The following is an 18363-nucleotide window of genomic DNA, read 5'->3' on the forward strand; positions in this document are numbered from 1 at the left end:
GAATGAGAGGAAAGTTTCAACAGCCAAATGCCCCTGTTGATACAGCACTATCTCATTAAGGTCAGTTGTCTGTGCAGCTGTTGCTCACTAGCCCGGTCACCAAAACAAAATGATGGCATTGTACGTTTATGAAAAAACGGGATGTATTAAATTTGTACATTTAATGCACATCATATCAACATTTCTGGAGTGTCGTAGTTCAGATTACATGTTTATGAGCTGAGTTTGTCATTAGGAGGAGAAGGCGATGGTGGATGGCGTGAGACTTAGGTGACACAGCTACCAAACAGCAGACCAGAGTTCAAGACCAGCTGTGTTTTCAGTGACACTCTGTGACATTTCTAGTGGCTTTTTTTGGCGACAACCAGTTACTTTTTGAAGGTGAGGTCAGCACAATTCCAGCTGTGGTGTAGCAACAATACTGTATATTTTTTAAGCCAATGTTGTCTGATTTTCAGTGATGTTTGTTGTGGTAACAACAAGGTATTTTTTAGGGTGATGTTAGCACATTTCCAGCGGTGGGGGGTGAAAATTCTGGATATTTTTTAACGTTGGCAGATTTTCAGTGATGAGTGTTGCAGCAGCAACTGGGTATTTTTTAAGAACAGGTCGGCCCATTTCCAGCTGTGGTGTAGCGACAATACTGTATATTTTTTCAAGGTTAGGCTGGCATTTTTCCAGTGGTGGTTGCTGCTATAACAACCAGGTGTTTTTTAAGGCAAGGTTGGCACATTTCCAGCTGTGGTTGTGATGACAAAACCAGGTATATTCAGCCAAAATGTGATTTTTTCCTAGCCATGAGCAAGTGATTTTGTGTCTAAATCAAACCACATCTTAACCACTGCGTTGTCACAACATAATAAAAACTGAAAAGTAAAAAAACGTATCGCCCCAAGATATCTGCAACATAGGAAATATACAAATGCAACATATCCATGGATCCCAGAAACATTCAATGCTTGTATTTATCCAACCAGTTAAGTTGAGCTCACCATGCACCATTGTTCTTCTACTGTTTGGAATTGGCTTCCTGGGGTTTAAATGGTTGTATTTGTAAGACGTGCTGTCACTGGCATTAGATCTACATCTGGATTCAGCTTAGAGCTTTCTCTTGCTGTCTCTCTCTCATCTCCCCGAATGCCTAAATGAATGAATAATATGTAAACAAGACCAAACACTTTAAACAGTAACAAGACATGAGTGAAGTCTCGTTCTGCGGATGAGAAACCCCTCAACCCCAAATGTGCAGCAGACTAATGACTAACCGAGGCCTCTCATGGGTGAGCTGAGGCTAGTGTTGAGGGATTCATCCGATTTGCTGTCCTCCCACAAACCTTAGCTAATCAATGTTCACAGTGGGCAGTGATTACAAATGAGTCCTACAGCTCAGTCATTAAAATGGACTTAAATGCTTTTTAACTGACCTAATTGGTCATGAATTTGTCACAGAATCACATTAAAGACAGGGAAATAATAATGTTGGATCAGAGATAGAAGATGGAAGTTTGCTCCTATGAAATATTTACTCTTCCTGCTTTTAAAGCCCCCTGCAGCCTCTGACTGATGGTGCCTGAAACCCCCTTTATAATCACAGGGAGAGACAAAGGATGAGATATGTATTAGACAACATGCAGGGCCTGCCTCCTGCAAAAGGCTGTGTGTTATGACTGTGTGTGTTTGTATCTGAAGTCCACAGTGCCACCAGGCTCTCAAAAAAGGAACTGCTCCTTTCCCCCTCCCTCCCTCATCATGTCTCCACTCTGCTCTCAGAGACTTAAATCTGATTTTATTTCTTTATTTGCCAGCAGCTTGTCGCTGAAAACATATGCATGTTTCAAGGGGTAATGTGAGCCATTTCGTCTCAAGAAAAGACATTGTCTGTTTTGAAATGTGTCCTACGCGCGTGCGTCCGTGCGCCTGCGTGCGCGTGAACGTTTGCGCGCGCTAACGGAGGGGTGGGGGGGTCTGAACAGACAAATCTGGTCAGATAAAGCTGGTTAGAAAAAGTCCAAATAAATAAACCAGTAAATGAATAGTCTGCGTGAAAACACAAATAGGCAGCACACACACCCACACATAGTTCCACCACACACACACACACACACACACACACACACACATCCACACACACTTGAGCAGGACACCAGGCAGAGTGCGTTTCGCCGATCATCTCCGTCCCTCCCCTCAGCAAGCAGATTGCCTGTGCCGCTGACGACAGCCAGTCACACAGTGTTGTGAGTGTGAGGCTGTGGGGAGAGACTGCATCAAGGAGCGGGAACTGTGCGCTTGCATCGGGAACGTTGTGCGTGGGAGTTGTTCTCTCTCTACCTGCCATTTGCATTCCTTCTTTATTCTCTAACACTCATCCTCAGGACGAGCTCGGGCGCACAGGGAGTCCAATTATGACCGAGGGATGATCGCGCAGTGTGTGTGTGTGTATGTGGAGGGGTTTGCCTGTTTTAACTACAGCTGTCATCTTTAGAGCCGCGACAGTGCCGTTGTGGAGATTGGAAATTTGCAAGAAAACGGCTGGCTGTTGTGTTTTCTCCTCCTAGCCTCCCATCTTTTTTTTCTTTTTTTTGGAAAGCTGTCTTTGAGGGCGATGGACTTGAGATAGTGCGTCTCAATTTGAGTGTTGGTGGCTGGGAGTTGCCGTCGGGGAGAAATGCGAGAGGATGCTTGGAAGCAGTGAAGGCTACAGCAGGTGAGTATCCGATTAAGAAAGCAGATTACTGTGCTTCAATCTTATGTCGTTGCAGTTTAATAATGTGGGACTGCGGCCAGGATTTTTGGAGAGGCAGGTATCCAGGATGCGGCGGGTCTCCCTGGGCTATATTATTTTTTAAAGAAAACACCCTTCAAATGTGAATTCTACTGTGCCGCATCAGTTCGCAGCAAAGGCTTTCCGAAAACTCCCATCCTGATCTCGGATCGGCTAAAAATCTCCCTGCAAGTCCGCGATGATTAGGGGCAGAATGGGTTGACAGGACAGAAACGGGGACTTGAGTGTGGTTAGGCGCGTCCTCTGCAGGTAAAAACACATCCTAGATTCCGAAATTAATTTACAGATATGATAGTCGCGCACATTTTGATTGTGTAATCTCCTTTTCTGGTTATTTCACTGTATGTGCTTTTGTCTGGGAGGCTTAAACCATTAATCAAATGTAATTGTCCCGTGAATGTGAGTGTATGTATGTGTGTGTGAGAGGATAGGGAGTGTGTGTTTTTGTGTGTGTGTGTGTGTGTGTGTGTGTGCAAGGGAGAGGGAGGGAGGGGGGGTATTGCAAAAATGTTATCTTAATCTAGCCTTTATTTGGCTGGGGCTGTGCTGAGATAACATTTGTCATTGTGTGGAAGTGTGAAGCAGTCGTGATCCTCCCCATATGCCATTTTAGTCATCTGCAAAGATGGCTATCTGCTCAAATGGGCAGCGTATAAAAGAAATGCTGCAACTGAGTCGTGCAATTTTATTGATCCTCAGCAACGACTTTGGATTTTAAATCTAACAGTGATGGGGATCTATATATAGCTTACACTGCAGCTAGACATGCAGGACACAGGGTGAAAACTTGTGTGTCTGTGGTGCCTCTGTTGTTTGTTATTCAAGGCAGCATTTGCAGAGAATAATATGACAGTACCCCCCCACACACACACACACACACACACAATATGCAACCCCCCATCCTTTATTGTCCAGCCCTGCCTCTTATAATGACACACCAAAAACAGTTGCGGCACAGTATCAGAAGACTGTGTGATGCTGTGCCTGCGGACATTCATAAAGTGCTGTAGCTCTATTGGTTATAAATAGCCGGAGGGAGCGGACAGCCAGATAGAACAGGAGCAGCCTCCCGTAGCTCGAGCAGCAGCAGCAGCCTCTCCCGGCTTTATCTGGGCTCACAATCCAAGATGATAGATAACTGATACACTCTGAGATATCACACAGATGCACGGGCAAGGGTGTGGCACAGGGGGGGCTCATATAGGTGCATTATCCTGCTTTCTTTGTTTTCAAGCAGAGTGTAATTTGCTCTCCTTATTCAAACCACCTTTTTTTTGTCCCTCTGTATCTTTGTGGAACTCAATATGGACTTCAGAGTGACCTTATCACACCTTTTTCTTTAACCCCTAACAGCGCATTCCTATTGAATTTTCTCTGAACTTCACTTACAGGCTTAAAATCCTATTTCTGTCAGGTTTAGATCTATTAGATGATTGGGGTGCTGCCTTGCAACAGCCAGAAAGAGGCTGCCACTGAGGTGTGTGATCCGCTTTGTCCAGACGCCCTGGCCGCCTTCATTAAATAAATGTGCGGCCGCTGACCTTGGCTATCTACAACTTGTCAATAGGATTCACCTCCCTGCCCCGCGATAGGATATACAACACAGTAACAGAGACCACCCACCACCACCCCTCCCACCCTTCTCTTATACATTATGCTGCTGTTGACATACTATATTGGATTACAACACGTTGATCAATGTTTGCAATAAGCTCAACCTCTACATAGTGGCCGATATAATACAGAGTATCAGATGTCACAGGGAAATCATGCACCACCATAACAGCATTATATTTTTATGAAGTATGGTTACATCTTGTTTGTAATTTGATCCCATGCAGAAAGAATGGATTATCAAGCCAATGAGAGAGAATAAGAAGAACGTGTGCAGCATTTCAATAACTCGCGAGAGATCAGCTTCACATTTGTCAGCAGACCGGGGCAGAGGAGCAGTCGGAGTGGGTGGTAATGCTGTGGACCATGATGTTAGTGCATAGCGACTGATCACAGGCCTGCCTTCTCACAACATGCTAAATGACCAGTGGTGTTAGCGACAAGCTAATGCAGGCTTATGACGTGTTATCATAGCTCTTGGAAACACTCATCCTGGGTGTAAAGCTGACACCTACTGCATCGACAAGGTGTTTATTAGCTCCCAGTTGTGAGGTCATGATGCCTACATAATTCCACAGTGACATAGTGCTGGGAGTTTTTCACCTGCGATGGCAATTATGTTGTTTTCATAAGACTCTGGCTGCCACTCCACTTGATGCCACTGCCTTGATACATCGATGCCCCGGGCTGGATGGCATGTTCATAAAAGGCTTGCGGTGGGATCATAGTAGCTGTTTGATGGGAGGGGGGGAGGGAGCTTGTTGTTCACAAGTCTCTGTTGTCCTTGGCGGATGTCATTTGAACTCGATAAGCAGGAAGAGCAGCTGCAAGTGCTGTCTAAAAATCATCGGTATTGTTTTGGGTTTTCTTTCAAAGCTTCAGCAGTGCAATCCGTTTGAGCGGAAGATTTTTCACCTATTGTGGAAGTGTCACAAACAGTGTGCACATAATGCAGCTCTGTAACTTCAACAATCTCACTTGTTTCCCCAAACTGTGTGGAACAACACATGATTGTTTCTTGGATTGTAACAGCTGGTTGTCATGCACAGGAAATGTCTCTGCACACTATGTCCAAAATGTGGTTCTGTGCTCTGCAACAGTGTCTAAGTGTACTCCTTTTCTTTTCTCACATAGTTTTAATGGTGCTCAGGCCTCTGGGTGAGCAAAAATCAAACAAGCTCACGACCTCATCTCCAAACAAATCATGCTGCTTTAACCAAGCTCTGTTGAGTATCTTCTCATTTATCCCTGGTTTCTACAGTAAATACTGCACTGGATAAACACACATTTGGGCATGCAACCAATGCTTTGCCCTCCATTTTACCTTCATCAGAGTGATGGTGGCTTTCACTGTGTCATTCCTGGAATCAAATTTGTCCAACTGTGATTGCATTGCCCTTAATCTTGCATTACTGGAGGCATTCACGTTATTATTGTATATCCTAATGCAGAATTTACACAAAATTTGTAACCTTGTATTTATCACAGTGATGATACTAGCTACAAAGCTGCAAATACCACAAGGAAACTGGATGATTCCAGTTCACACAATATGACAGAGTCAGTGGAGCCCCTACAAATTCTTCATAGAAGTGGCCAGATGGGTCCACTAACATTTTTGGGTGGCACACCAAAAACAAAAGCCAAGCCCTATGACAGAATTTCAGGAATTTGATTATGCTGTTTTCTTAGTCTATACTGGTGAGCTGAAAACTATGTCTATATGGAGAGTTAAGGAATTGGATAGTTATATATTTTGATCTCTTATTTAACAGTTAATGTTGATGATTATTTCATGTGCATAGATATTCATCAGTATGGCTACATGTTGATTCAGCAGTTGGAGCAGCAATTCTACCAGGCCCCTCTGGATGAACTGCCACAGAGAATGGCCACAATTTACTGTGACTTGTCATGTTAAGTGGCTGGTTGATGAATGCTTCAGAGGTAATTCTAATGCAGCAATGCAAAGAAAAAAATATCAGAAATGATGATCAGTTATGAATATAGGAAAGTTTTTGTTTTGTTTGTTTGTTTTTTTTTTAATGCATGTCAGAGGCATGACTGAATGAAATGGTATTCCCATTAAATTATAAGGTCCGTTCACCTTTAAAGGTTTCATATAAGATATATAAGCTTGTAGAAATGCACCTAACTCAGATCTGACTCACAGTGTCATGAAAAATGTCCTTAGAGAGTTTCTGCAAAGCCTCCTTGAGAGAGCGATTTCACCTTTTATGCCTGTGTGAAAAATCAAGGAGGTGTCCACAAAGAAAAGCTGGATTACCACATGTTTTCGAATGGCAACAGCTTGCAGAAATGGATTTTCGGCCACAGCATGCTCAGAGAACTGTACCTCCACAAGTCTTGACCCTATTGAGTCGACATGTAAATACAGCATCCATATAGATTTTATTCTAATAATGCTTGACCACTGCCAGCATTTTAATGATCCCTTGAATTTGCCTACTTCAAGCTTTCAATAAAATGATATTCTAAATGGTGTACATTAAATAGATGCAAACTCCTAATCATTGCCAGGAATAACATTACTGGAATAATATCCTGCCATAAACCACCCAGAATCCCTCGGAGGATTCATTATTAAAAAAATAGGCATCGATGGTGGACGAGGTTTGGGTCAAGGGTTGAGGAGGTGTTATTGTGCTTACTGAAGCTCCTCAGCAACCCTCTGGAGAGGACATTTGTATTCACTGCATAGAGACTAATCAGTACTATACTGGCACCCCTGTTGCTATGCAGACTACAACTTAGGCACCCACCTTTTAGATCATTGTGTGAATAGCACGTATGTCACTCTGGTAAGCTGCTAGTGGGCTGTAAATTACTTTGGCGGAGGCAGTCAATGGCCTCAAACTGACAGCTTGGGATAGGAAGCATGAGCTAAAACACCTGAATAAATGAAGCAGCCGAAGTAAAGGGCAAAAGGTGCTCTCTAATTTCACTTGTTTCATAAAAAGTGAAGCACTAAATATGTTTTTCTGGTGTGAATTCCATATCCACTGTTTTTTGCAATTCTTTCCTTTTTCCATGTGTAGACAATGAATATTACTGTTGCATTTGATACTCGAACATGCATTCATAACAAGTGTCTGAATAAATGGCTTTGCAGTCACAATAATTGGTATTGTGCAGTAAAATTACAATTACGTTGCATCTGTTCTACTGAATGCATCTATTCAAACTGTGGCAATGAGATACCCAACGATGGGACAACGGTAGCTCCACTTATGCAATCACACTTGAATGGAGCGTATGTTATTTTCTGTAAGTGGGGACAAGATTTGCGTTTCTGCCCCACCTCGCTGTTGTAATAGCTGTTAGAATACCCTGTTGAGATCCAGAGTTCACTGAGTTTGGTGTTTAGGTACTGTACTAGCACTCTCGACTCTCAATTCCTGTGTCTAGTAGGCTGACCGAGGATCTACTTAGAAATGAAGTTGTCATTTACACCAGATGTGCTACAGAGAAAGAGAAAGGTGGATACAGCTGCTACAATTAATCAATTAGTTGTCAATTAATTGCCAACTAGTATTTAAAAAAAATAGTCAAAATTATCTCTGAATATTTGTTGTTTAACTTCTCTATGAAAGTAAACCTGACAAAACTGAAAATCTGACAAAGAAAGACAATTGACAACACAACCTTGAGCTTCAGACATTTTATAGACCAAACAACTAATCGATTATCAAGAAAACAATCAACAGATTATTACACAGTGAAATGATCATAAGGATGAAAGATTAATTAGTCTCAGATCAATTTGTTATTTTGTAGGTAGTACGTCTGAGATGGGCCTGCCCATTGCCATTGAGTTAATATTATTGATATAGGTCTGAACATGTCTCACCACTGTTGGACACCACTGTTCAAATGCAACTAATTTGATAATCTATTAATCGGTTTGAGTAATTTTGTTTTTATTTTTTTAAGAAAAAAAGTCAATATTCTCTGAATCCAGCTTCTTAAATGTGTATATTTCACAGTTTCTTTACTCTTCTGTGGCAGTAAACTGGATAACTTTGGGTTATGAACAAAACAAGACATTTGTGAACATCAACTCAGGCTATAAACATTTTCACCATTTTCTGACATTTTACAGACCAAACAACTCATCAGTTCACCAAGAAAATAATCAATAAAATTAATCGACAAAAAAAATAATCATAATTTGCAGCCCTATAAAGACTAATAACTGAAAACATACACTCAGTGTTTTCTTGCAGGAAGTATTTCCAAAACAGATCGGCTCAGGGTTTAGCTAACCAAAATGCATGTCAGTTCCTTGCCACTGAGTTAATTCATACTGAATACGGTCTGATCATGTCTCAGAACTTGTTTTGGTTCTTTTGCTATTTCATGGCTCTCAACAAGTGCCATTAACAGCCACTAATCTAATTAAAATTCATTCAAGAAATGGACACCTCTGTTCAAATGCTGCCACGGTATGGAAAGGCCATCCTCTGTGATACACTGATTAAAGGGTTCTCTGATCATTCATATATTTTAATGTGCTTCAGGCCCATTATACTCTCCTTGCGTCAGATAAGTGTGGTTGCTTTTTATCCATTGACAGTCTGCTCCCACTCATCATGTGATTCAAGACAACAGGGGCCTTGCTTAGAGGTATAAAAGGGGCAGAGGCTTTTAGTTCCCTAAAAGCTCACTTTCTCTGTCTCTTTGGTGCTCTCCCTCGATCTCCGTTTTTCTGTTTAACTTTCCTAAAAGCTCTTCCTGTCTGTCTCTCTTTCACCCTCCCTCACTGGCTTTCTTTCACCCACTCGCTGTCAACGCAGAGGGAGAAAGCAACGACGGAACATTGTAACAAAGAACTGCTAATACTGTCGATGGAGGAGAGTGAAAGTGCAGGGAGGAAACAAGGGGTCGGATTTCAGGTTATCGACCACACTGGGTGGCATAGGAGATGTTAGTTTGCACGACACGAAGAAGCAGCTATAATCTCACCTGCAGACAGATGTGAAAAGGAGCTATTTCAGTTGTAGACTTAACAGGAACTTAAGCAGTGTCACTTAATGCTTGCTTTAATTATCAGGATGATCTACTTTTGAATTATTGCGCCATATATGCTGTTTATGTTCTGGGATAAATGTATATCTTGATACATAAACACCTGATTATGTCAGCCGGGGCATGCCTATTGTCCTGTATATTTTCACATGTAAACAACATACCCTGTCTATTTCTGAATCTGACAAACAAATCAGAAGCTCTTGCCATTTGGCCACCTGCATTGCTGTTTAGTCCAAAAGATGTTTACAATGTATAAACGCTGCAAACATTGAGAAATCCAGAATTAATCTAATTATTTTAATTATTCTTTTTTTCAAAACATCCTCATTTGCTCTACAGCATTTTCAAAAATAATGACAAATCTTCCCACAGACAAACTAATGTGTTAAAATTGCTTATTTAGTCTGACCAGCAGCCAAAAACCCAAAGTGTTTATAATAACACGTAAGAAAAGCAAGCAACTCTTCAGACTCCATATCCATAAAATATATGCTTTTAAACCAATAAATGTCAAAAAGATACACAATTTTCAACTAAAAATTCACCAATATAGCAACTTGTACTTATTTTATTTCATCACCCTTTATCATCCTCAGTAAGCTGGGAGGCTTAATGTACTGGATTTAACAGATGCACAATGATGATTTGGTGAGGGCAACATCAATTTGGAGGCATTTTTGTGTTTATTAAACAGTAAACAGAGAGGAGGCAGGATAATTGGGGAGAGAGGAGGGGTGATCTGTAACTAAGGATACTTCAACCAGCGATGTGAAGATTACATGGCTGACAACTTAAACCCCTACGCTACTAGGACAGTGGTTCTCAATCTTTTTTGGTCTACAGACCCCTAAATTTATACACATAAGGTGACAAACCCCAGTTTGATAAGATTTTGCTTAAGGGACTTCCATCTGAAAAGATTCTAAATTTTACATATTATCACTTGTGACTCATTTACATTTGGCTCACTTCTATAGTGGATTAAACAGTGAAAATAAATATTCCTTATTTCCTGGGGTCCCCCTGGGAACCCTCTCAAGGACCGCCTCTTTGAGAACCACTAGGATAGCCAAATATTGTCTATTCTACAGCTTATAGCATACTTGAGTCTTGTAGTTATGACATTGTAGATTTGATTTGTAACTTTGCAGGACAGCATACAGTAAAGCACAGCGTCTCCCAGCTGAGCTGCACAGTATGGCTGGGGTTGGTTGAAAAGAGAAGTGAGATGGATATTCTCATTCAGTCAATGTGTTTAAGCTTTCATTCAAGAAATGAGAACGCAGGGGAGCTTCATTCAAGGACAAGAGAAGCAGAATTACTGCCAGAAGGCTTTGAGATTTATGTGTGCCACACCTAAATGCACGTTGGGGTCTACTTGGATTATTTTTTTTTATCCCCTCAAAGAGCAAAGCATAGCTGTGGCTTTACGAGTTTGACGAGTTTAAGTTGATTGATTGCTTATTTATTACCTCTGGACAGACAGATTCTAACGTCAGCTCCTGCCAGTCACATTCTGTAAATGTGGGTAGGATGAGTGGGTGCAGTTTAAGCAGTGAAATGGTAGCGGTGGTGGCGTGTGGGCGGACGGGGAGGGTGAGACTGATGAAAGAGCCAGGCAGCGATCAAAGGCGAGAAAATGAAATGGCGTTTGACCTTGTTGGACGCTAGCGAGTGACGTGCTGCCACAGAAGTGCAAAGTAGTTTGGGAACCTGTGGGAAATAGGAGGTGAGAGAGATCAGGTCTGCTGATTCGGGGCGAGAGGATGGTCCAGGCAATTTAACCCTTTCAGGTCATACTTGGTGAAGTGAGGGACTCTGTTCAGAGGTGTAAAGGCAGGTGAACGTGTAGGTGACAGAATGAGTCAAATGAAGGTACAAGAAAAAATTGCATGCTTTGTAGTGAACTGTGGTACAACTCTCACCAGGAATTTAAATTTTGCTTATGATAAAAAGTGATGGGCTCTCTAAATTGTTATTAAAAACCCTCAGGAATAAATTTTACCCTGATCCTGAACCAAATGTCTAATTCTGTGTGCTCTAACTAGTAAAAAAAAAAAATGATACCAGGCTTTAGGACAGATGACAGCCACCACATAAATTGTGCCATCACTAAAGAATGTCATAAATAGCATTTTATTTTAAAAAGCTTTATTACCGTAATCGATTAAAATTTCTTTGTCGCTTGTGTTTTATCTGCTGATAACATTTATCTGATGTTATCTGTTTGTTCAGGTTTATTTTTTGTCAGTTGAATCAGATTTGGTAATTCATTTGTGATATTGACGGGTTAGTCAAACTTTTCCCTCTGCAGTTAAAAAAGTTAATTTGCGTCACCGTTGTGTCTATGACAGACATGACTGTGTGCGCGCAGAAAAGGCACCAACCCCGTCCAGCATTCTCACATGCAGCTTTACTTGGTTCTGCCAGTAAAAGTAATATATAAATATCACTACTACAACAAATTATATAAATATGTATTTATTTTGGGGCATACATTTTGTTGTTTACCGTCCCTATTTGAATCAACCCAAGGCCAGTATTATTTGCCATTTTCTCAGAATAACTGCCTATGATAATCTGACAGCCATTACTATTGAGCCCTGACTGCGCAAATAAGCAAAAGTGAAAAAATATTTGTTTTTTTGTTGCTTTTTTTAATTTGTTCGACAAATTGATTAAAGGTAGATAGGTTAATGTTTGTAAACACAATCGCCAGCAAAAGTCATCGTAAAAGCCAACGCCAGATTCGCTCTCGTTTGGCGTTTTTCCATTAGCCCTTTTTCTGTGCTGTGTCTCTTGGATGCTTGCTGCTAATGGTCTGAAGCTCGTCACTACCTTTTTACAAAGCCCCAAACTCACCTGAGTGCTGTTAGGCTACACACCCATAAACATCCCAAATAAAGAAAAGAAGAGAAAAATAAAGGCAGAGGGCAGAAAAATACACCGCCACACACTGAGAGGGGGTCATTTGTGAGGAATTACTTCTGTATGAGCCTTTACTTGTTTTATTTTTTTTAGGAAAATCCTGCATGGTATGCCTTTAATTGTTTAAATTCTAAAGGAAACATTTAAAAGTCATTTCAAATGTCAACGTCTGCAGTAAAACAGTCTTTTTTGCCCTGAATTACAAATCTTTTGTTTTATTTCATGCTTTAGCTCTCAATATGATTTCTGTTATTTTATTTCCATGCCATCTCTATAAATAAGAATGTGTTTGATTATCCAGACTGCACAAAACGTTTTCTTTTTTAAAAACTAATTAAATCTGCAAAGATTGTTTTCTGTACAGTTAGCGGTGTTTCAGCGCTGTTGTCTCGTCTGTAAATGTCACACAAGTTACATCACAACAAGGCTAACATGACAAGACTACAAAGATGAGTTTCTAAAATGTGTGTCCACAAGCATATCATGCGCTTGTCAGCATGCTTCAACAAAGGCACTGCTCTTTGCGGGTACACAAAGGAAAAAAAAAAACAGTCATTTTCATTAATTAAGGCATGAGTGACAGAACAGATCGCACTTCCTAGCTCTGCAGATTGAGGCTGGATGGGCTTTGATCTGAGTTGCAATCACAATCTAATGAGGTTTTTCTCAGAGATAATACACACATATAAACTTCCCAAAATGTACCATTTTTAATCTGTTAGTGGAATTACTTCAAGGATCTAACACTGAAAGGAAATACAGCTCTAACGCATTTTCCTGCAACTTCTTCTAAGGGGTGCACAAGTGTTGACAGGGGATTTGCAGTGTCTTTGCCAACCCTAAAGCCATCTGCTATTACTATACAGGGTCACCTTGTCATTGATCCATGTGGAGCATGTGAAATACCTAGATCGTCTTTCTAAAAGTGAAATTCCGCTCCCTCTAGTACCCCAAGGATTAGCGGAGCTAGCGAGATGCGAGTCTCTTCTTTTCACTATCTTTATGACCTCCTCTCATACTACAGGGAACCACAGATAGGGAACGGGAGGATACAAGGACAGCTTAGACAAGTAATTTTGCCTTTAATTGCTCGAACCTCCCATGAGTGCTATTGCTTAAGTACTCCGAAAAACTGTTGTTGTTTTCCCCCACATAATCTTTGATTATATGAAGGTCAGCATTTTTCTCTAAGCTTCTTATGAGAGAATTTGGAGCAGGTGGATTGCTCAGAGAGATGAGACAATGCTCCCTTGCTGGAGTTGAGAGTGAGAGTGAACTGCCCCCTTTTTTTCCATCCACTGCAGTAACTTTGTAACTGTCTCCTAAGCCCATCTCGGCCATCTTATATACAGTATTCTTTGTGTGTTTTTTGTTCTGCATAGTCCTCATTTCCCAGTCTATATCAATAGCGCCATTATGTGGGGTTTTATCTGGCTAATTAAGGCTTCATCTTTCTGGGCAATCTCTCAGAGGACATGGATTAAGCTCCCCTATCTCTGCACTGGAGCCATGGTGGGGTCGGCTAGGGCTGCTCCGCTCTCTGCAGATTGCGAAGGGGGGAAAAAAAAGCATCGACATGAGGTTGTTATAGCGAAATGATACTCAGGAAAGTCGAAAAAATATATATAAATATTGGATGCTAAACGTGGGAATCAAAGGATTTATTGATGAGCTGTGGTATAGGTTTGGGAAAAATCGATAGCACAGATTGGGCAAACATCTCGGTCCTGCAGTCTCAAAGTGCCCAGGATTGTTTTTTATTTATGATTGATTCAGGCTGTCTCCACAAGCCCAGCAAAAGCGTATATATCAGTTGTAACAAATCCCACTATAACCTAAATACTGTAAATTATTCTTACTGCCGGTCTGTGTCAATTGTCCAGCCTATTTTATCAGCAGAAAGCCATTTAAATCGATAACCTAGCAGAGCAAACCTTGGGACAATTCATTTCCAATCAGTTTGCATGCCTCAACAGGCGCTATTTCGTTTGCATATACAATCAGGTGATTCATTTCGGTTGAAGTAGGGATCCTGAGTCACTGTTTGGCAGCGCAAGAACAGCACTGTATGAATTTCAAATGCCTTGTTGTTCTGGGTCCACTCTCATTATATTTAACTTTGAAAGTCAACAGATGAAAGTCTGGGTCAACACATTAAAATAACAGCCAGTGTGCCGGAGCTATTTAAATGTAGGGTGACCGGGAACACCTCAGTGATACACTGCAGACCTGTCACTAATTGTTTGGGAGGTTAAATCTACCTTTTGACTTTTCTCACACTGCAGTAGAGAAGCAGAAAAAAATAAAAATAAACATTTGTTGTGCTGCAGAAACAATCTGCCTCGGAGCTTTGGCTGGCTCTCAAGCAGTTCTTATAATGCTCCCCTGATTTTTGATAAAGCACTTATGAGACAGTGTTTTTGTCTGAGCCCAAACCATTGAAGTAGATGAATCCTAAATGAGTAAGCTGAAGTGGCTTTACTCAGTCAGTTAAACACAAGAGTCTGTACATTTGAGAGCTGTAAATGGACAACTATGCAGGAGAAACAACTTTAATTTACGTGCTTTAAGATATTGTTTCAGAATGAAATTGTGTCTTGAATCCTGTGCTGTCACCTCGCTGAAGGTATCGTAACACTGGCATCCATTTTAAATCCATGAAATACACTCCTCTCTGTCTCTGAATTAGGTTCACCTTCATGGGTGTCCTACAAAAACAACTATTTGAAAGAACTATGCCATTTCAAAAAATGAGAAAAATGACCCAAGGTTGAGGCAAGGGAGTTGTTGTTTTGCTTCCCCCCTTCCCTTTGGATCATGGTGAAAACGTGACAGTGGTGAGATGTGAAATGGTACATAGAGTGCTTGAGGGAAGGCCTTGGGAGATGCATGACATGATTGTTGCTTTAATCTGTTCAATGCCACTGAAGGCTTGCTCGAATCTGAATGGCTGTTGCAGTTCAGGACTGCATTATTAGATGTCCTTGCAAGTGACATTGGACACCTACTCACTTATATATATATATATATATGTATGTATATATATATACATGTATTTTCCTATGTACTATTTCACATCTCACCACTCTCAAGCATACGTATTTAAAGCCAAACCATGATTCTTATTTTTGAAACCCATACATGTTCTTTTGTTGCCTACACCTGTGGAAGTAAACCTAAAAACCTTAATTTTTTTTTAAATTTTTTACCTATGGTCTAAGATTATTTTGAAAAAAGACTGTATTCATTTAACAGTCAGAAACTGTACATTTCCTGTTCTCTACCTGTACAGTGAGGTTCAATGTGCTGTATGTCACGTGGCGAGAGATTTATCTTTTTCCCCTCTAACAATTCAAACCTTTTTAGCCTGACAAGCATTTCTTGGTAATTCTTCCAGAATATAGAAACTCACATACAATAATGAATGTTGAAAAAAGTCCCTGCATTGTTAGAGCTCCCTTTTGCCAGTGTTTTTTCCCCACAATCTACGCTGTTCTCTGTGACAATAAGCACAGCAGTGTCCTCCAGTGTCTGCTCCCAGTGCATTAATGTGGCATTTTCTGCATCGGGGTCACCTCTCTATCAACTAATTACAGCTAATTTCCCTTTAAAGGCCTCACTGTGAGCTGCAGGGCCAGCTAAGCAAAAGGGACATTTTCTTCACCACACTGGGAGGAAAGCCCTTAGATGCCAGTCACAATTAAAGTCAATATGGCCCTAAGCCGCTCCACACTGTGCCCATCACACTTCCCAGTAGCCGATAAGATAGAGCTTAAATTATTTATTATAAAAATGAAGGCATGTTTCTATGTTGACCCATAATTGAGGAACCAGTGTTGCTTGCGGTGAAGACACAGCTATTAGAGCTACATACATACATATACATGTATACAAATAAATGTATATGGAACTGATACAATGCATGTTCTACACTCTCTCAAAGGAAACTGTCATTTCCACTCACTTCATCAAAGGGAAAAATTTATTCACTCACAAATTGAGTGAGAAGTGCAAAATGCTCAGTAACCCGCTCGCAAAATGTTCATTCATATCCTCCCTCCACCCTTGAATTAATTTTTGGGAGATCTTTAGTAGGGTTCTTATGTAGAATTTCACAATTTTAACATCTTCACCTTTCAAAATCAATCCTTCCCCAAAAGCACTACTTGAGGACTGCTTTGATTTCCATAAGTACTGTCATTCTTAAATTAAATCTGACACAATGTCTCAGCAAATGCTTTTGCGCAATAGAAGAGGTGAGGGCTTGATTTGGCTGCATAATATTAACTCATCACTCATGAATGATTAATTCTGAGCAAAAATGTGGATTATTTAAATAAGTTTGGATGCTCTGGCAGGATATGTAAGTGACAAGGACTTTTTTCCCTGAATTTTATATGTCCCTCAGCATGGGACTGTGAACTTCACTCGCTGAATACCATACATGAAAAACATATAGAAGGTGATCATAATCAAACAAAAGTTTTAGAGTGAGAATTATATAATAAAAAAAAAACCTCTTGCAGTTGCCCTTGGGTGAAATTTGGATTCAAAATTGGGTCTCATGTAGGTGAAGAAAAGATGGATGATTACATAAGTAAATGTTTCTGTGGCTGCTCAACAAAGCAGTGATGGAGGAACCTGTTTATTTGCCTAAGCTCCTTTGCTTTTTGCACAATAGCCTATGAATTCATTACAATAATGGTGAGACGTCAGTGTTTCTTCCTAATCAGAAGCTTGTGGGTACATTATGCAAGAGAAGGAAAAGGGTTCTTAATTTTGGATCCAAAGGTACTGAATATAACACTACTTTGGTTCACAAAAGACAAGTGTGCATCGTAACTACAAGTCATTTTAATTTCTATGTGGGCTCTTTATACCGTATAGTGCAGTCAGTCTTTATTTATTTATTTATTAGCATGAGTAGGAGGTATTTGGGGCTATTTTAATTGAAGTTTTAATACTGCCTTAGGGTTGATTTTATGTACAGATGATCTACAGCTAACTTACGTACCGTGAACAATTAATTTTAAAATAACCTTTTATGAGCTCATGTCTCAAACAAAGTTGATGAAAGGATCTGAATGTTGTTTGAATTAATAAGTTAATTCAGAATAAACATCTGCATATTTTGGCACAGACACACAGTTAAGCACAGTTGAGTTTTTTTTATTTTTAATTTACTGATAATTATTTTTAGTCCATTATTTATCACAAAATAGTGAAACAGGTAATGTCTTTATTTAACTAATAGTTAAAACTAAAAGATATTTATTTTTAATGATAGAAAAGCAGAAAATCTTCCCATTTAAGATTCAAATACAAGCTAATATTTGTCTGTCTAATATTGTCATGGCTGCATAGTTGCACATAAATTACATCCTCTGTGGATTAACTAATCAAATAGAAACTGCAGCAGTAGATATTCTCTTTAAATATGATATTTAGCATGTTAACATAGCATCAACTATTTGCTATGGATAGATAGAGTGGAGTAATGGCGTCCTGATCAGAGAATGATGTCAAGCTATCTCTCTGAATGTTGTAGTTCAAGCCTCTCTTGCATTTTTCCTGTTGTGGTAGACGGTCCGGCAGCATGTGTATGTAAGTCCGGTGTGTTTATCCAGTGGCTAGCTAATGGTCTTCACTCTGCACTGTGCTCATATGGCAGTTAGGGTTGATATCAGGACGGAATCATCAAGGCAATGTTGCACTCACCCTCTGGTTCTCCCCGGTTATTACTGTTAGCTCTGTCCCTACAGTTAGCGCTGTTTACAGTGTTAGCACCACTACCTGCTAGCACCACTAGCAACACTAACTGCTAGCCATCGGTTCAGCCACCTCTATGTTGGCCTTTTACCCTTACGTGTCCATTTTTATATCAGTCAGTGAAAGTAAGATTGTGATCTGAAAGTATGACTAGAACTAAGAAAAAGAAACGTTTTGTCTCTGGTCCATTGCTTGAAACAGATGTTCTTAAACCACCT

At 40.3% G+C, this 18363-nt stretch overlaps 1 protein-coding gene across 3 annotated transcripts in view; it reads left to right on the forward strand.

Moving 5' to 3' along the window:
- The window catches only part of lingo1a (leucine rich repeat and Ig domain containing 1a), a 150457-nt gene that overhangs the window by 118442 nt on the left and 13652 nt on the right, over nucleotides 1–18363 (forward strand). The window contains exon 1 of one of the 3 annotated variants that reach the window (XM_042496239.2): nucleotides 2145–2704. The exons of 1 other annotated variant lie outside the window; for it this stretch is intronic. The gene's annotated coding sequence lies outside the window, so the exon portion shown is untranslated. Of the gene's footprint in view, nucleotides 1–2144; nucleotides 2705–2835; nucleotides 3032–18363 lie in introns of those variants that run through there. One more of the 3 variants, XM_088080295.1, reaches the window with a different exon arrangement.

This window comes from Plectropomus leopardus, chromosome 7 (genome assembly GCF_026936395.1).
Source record: "Plectropomus leopardus strain MGB_pleo_1.0 chromosome 7, ASM2693639v1, whole genome shotgun sequence".
In the NCBI taxonomy this organism is placed as follows: Eukaryota; Metazoa; Chordata; class Actinopteri; order Perciformes; family Serranidae; genus Plectropomus; species Plectropomus leopardus.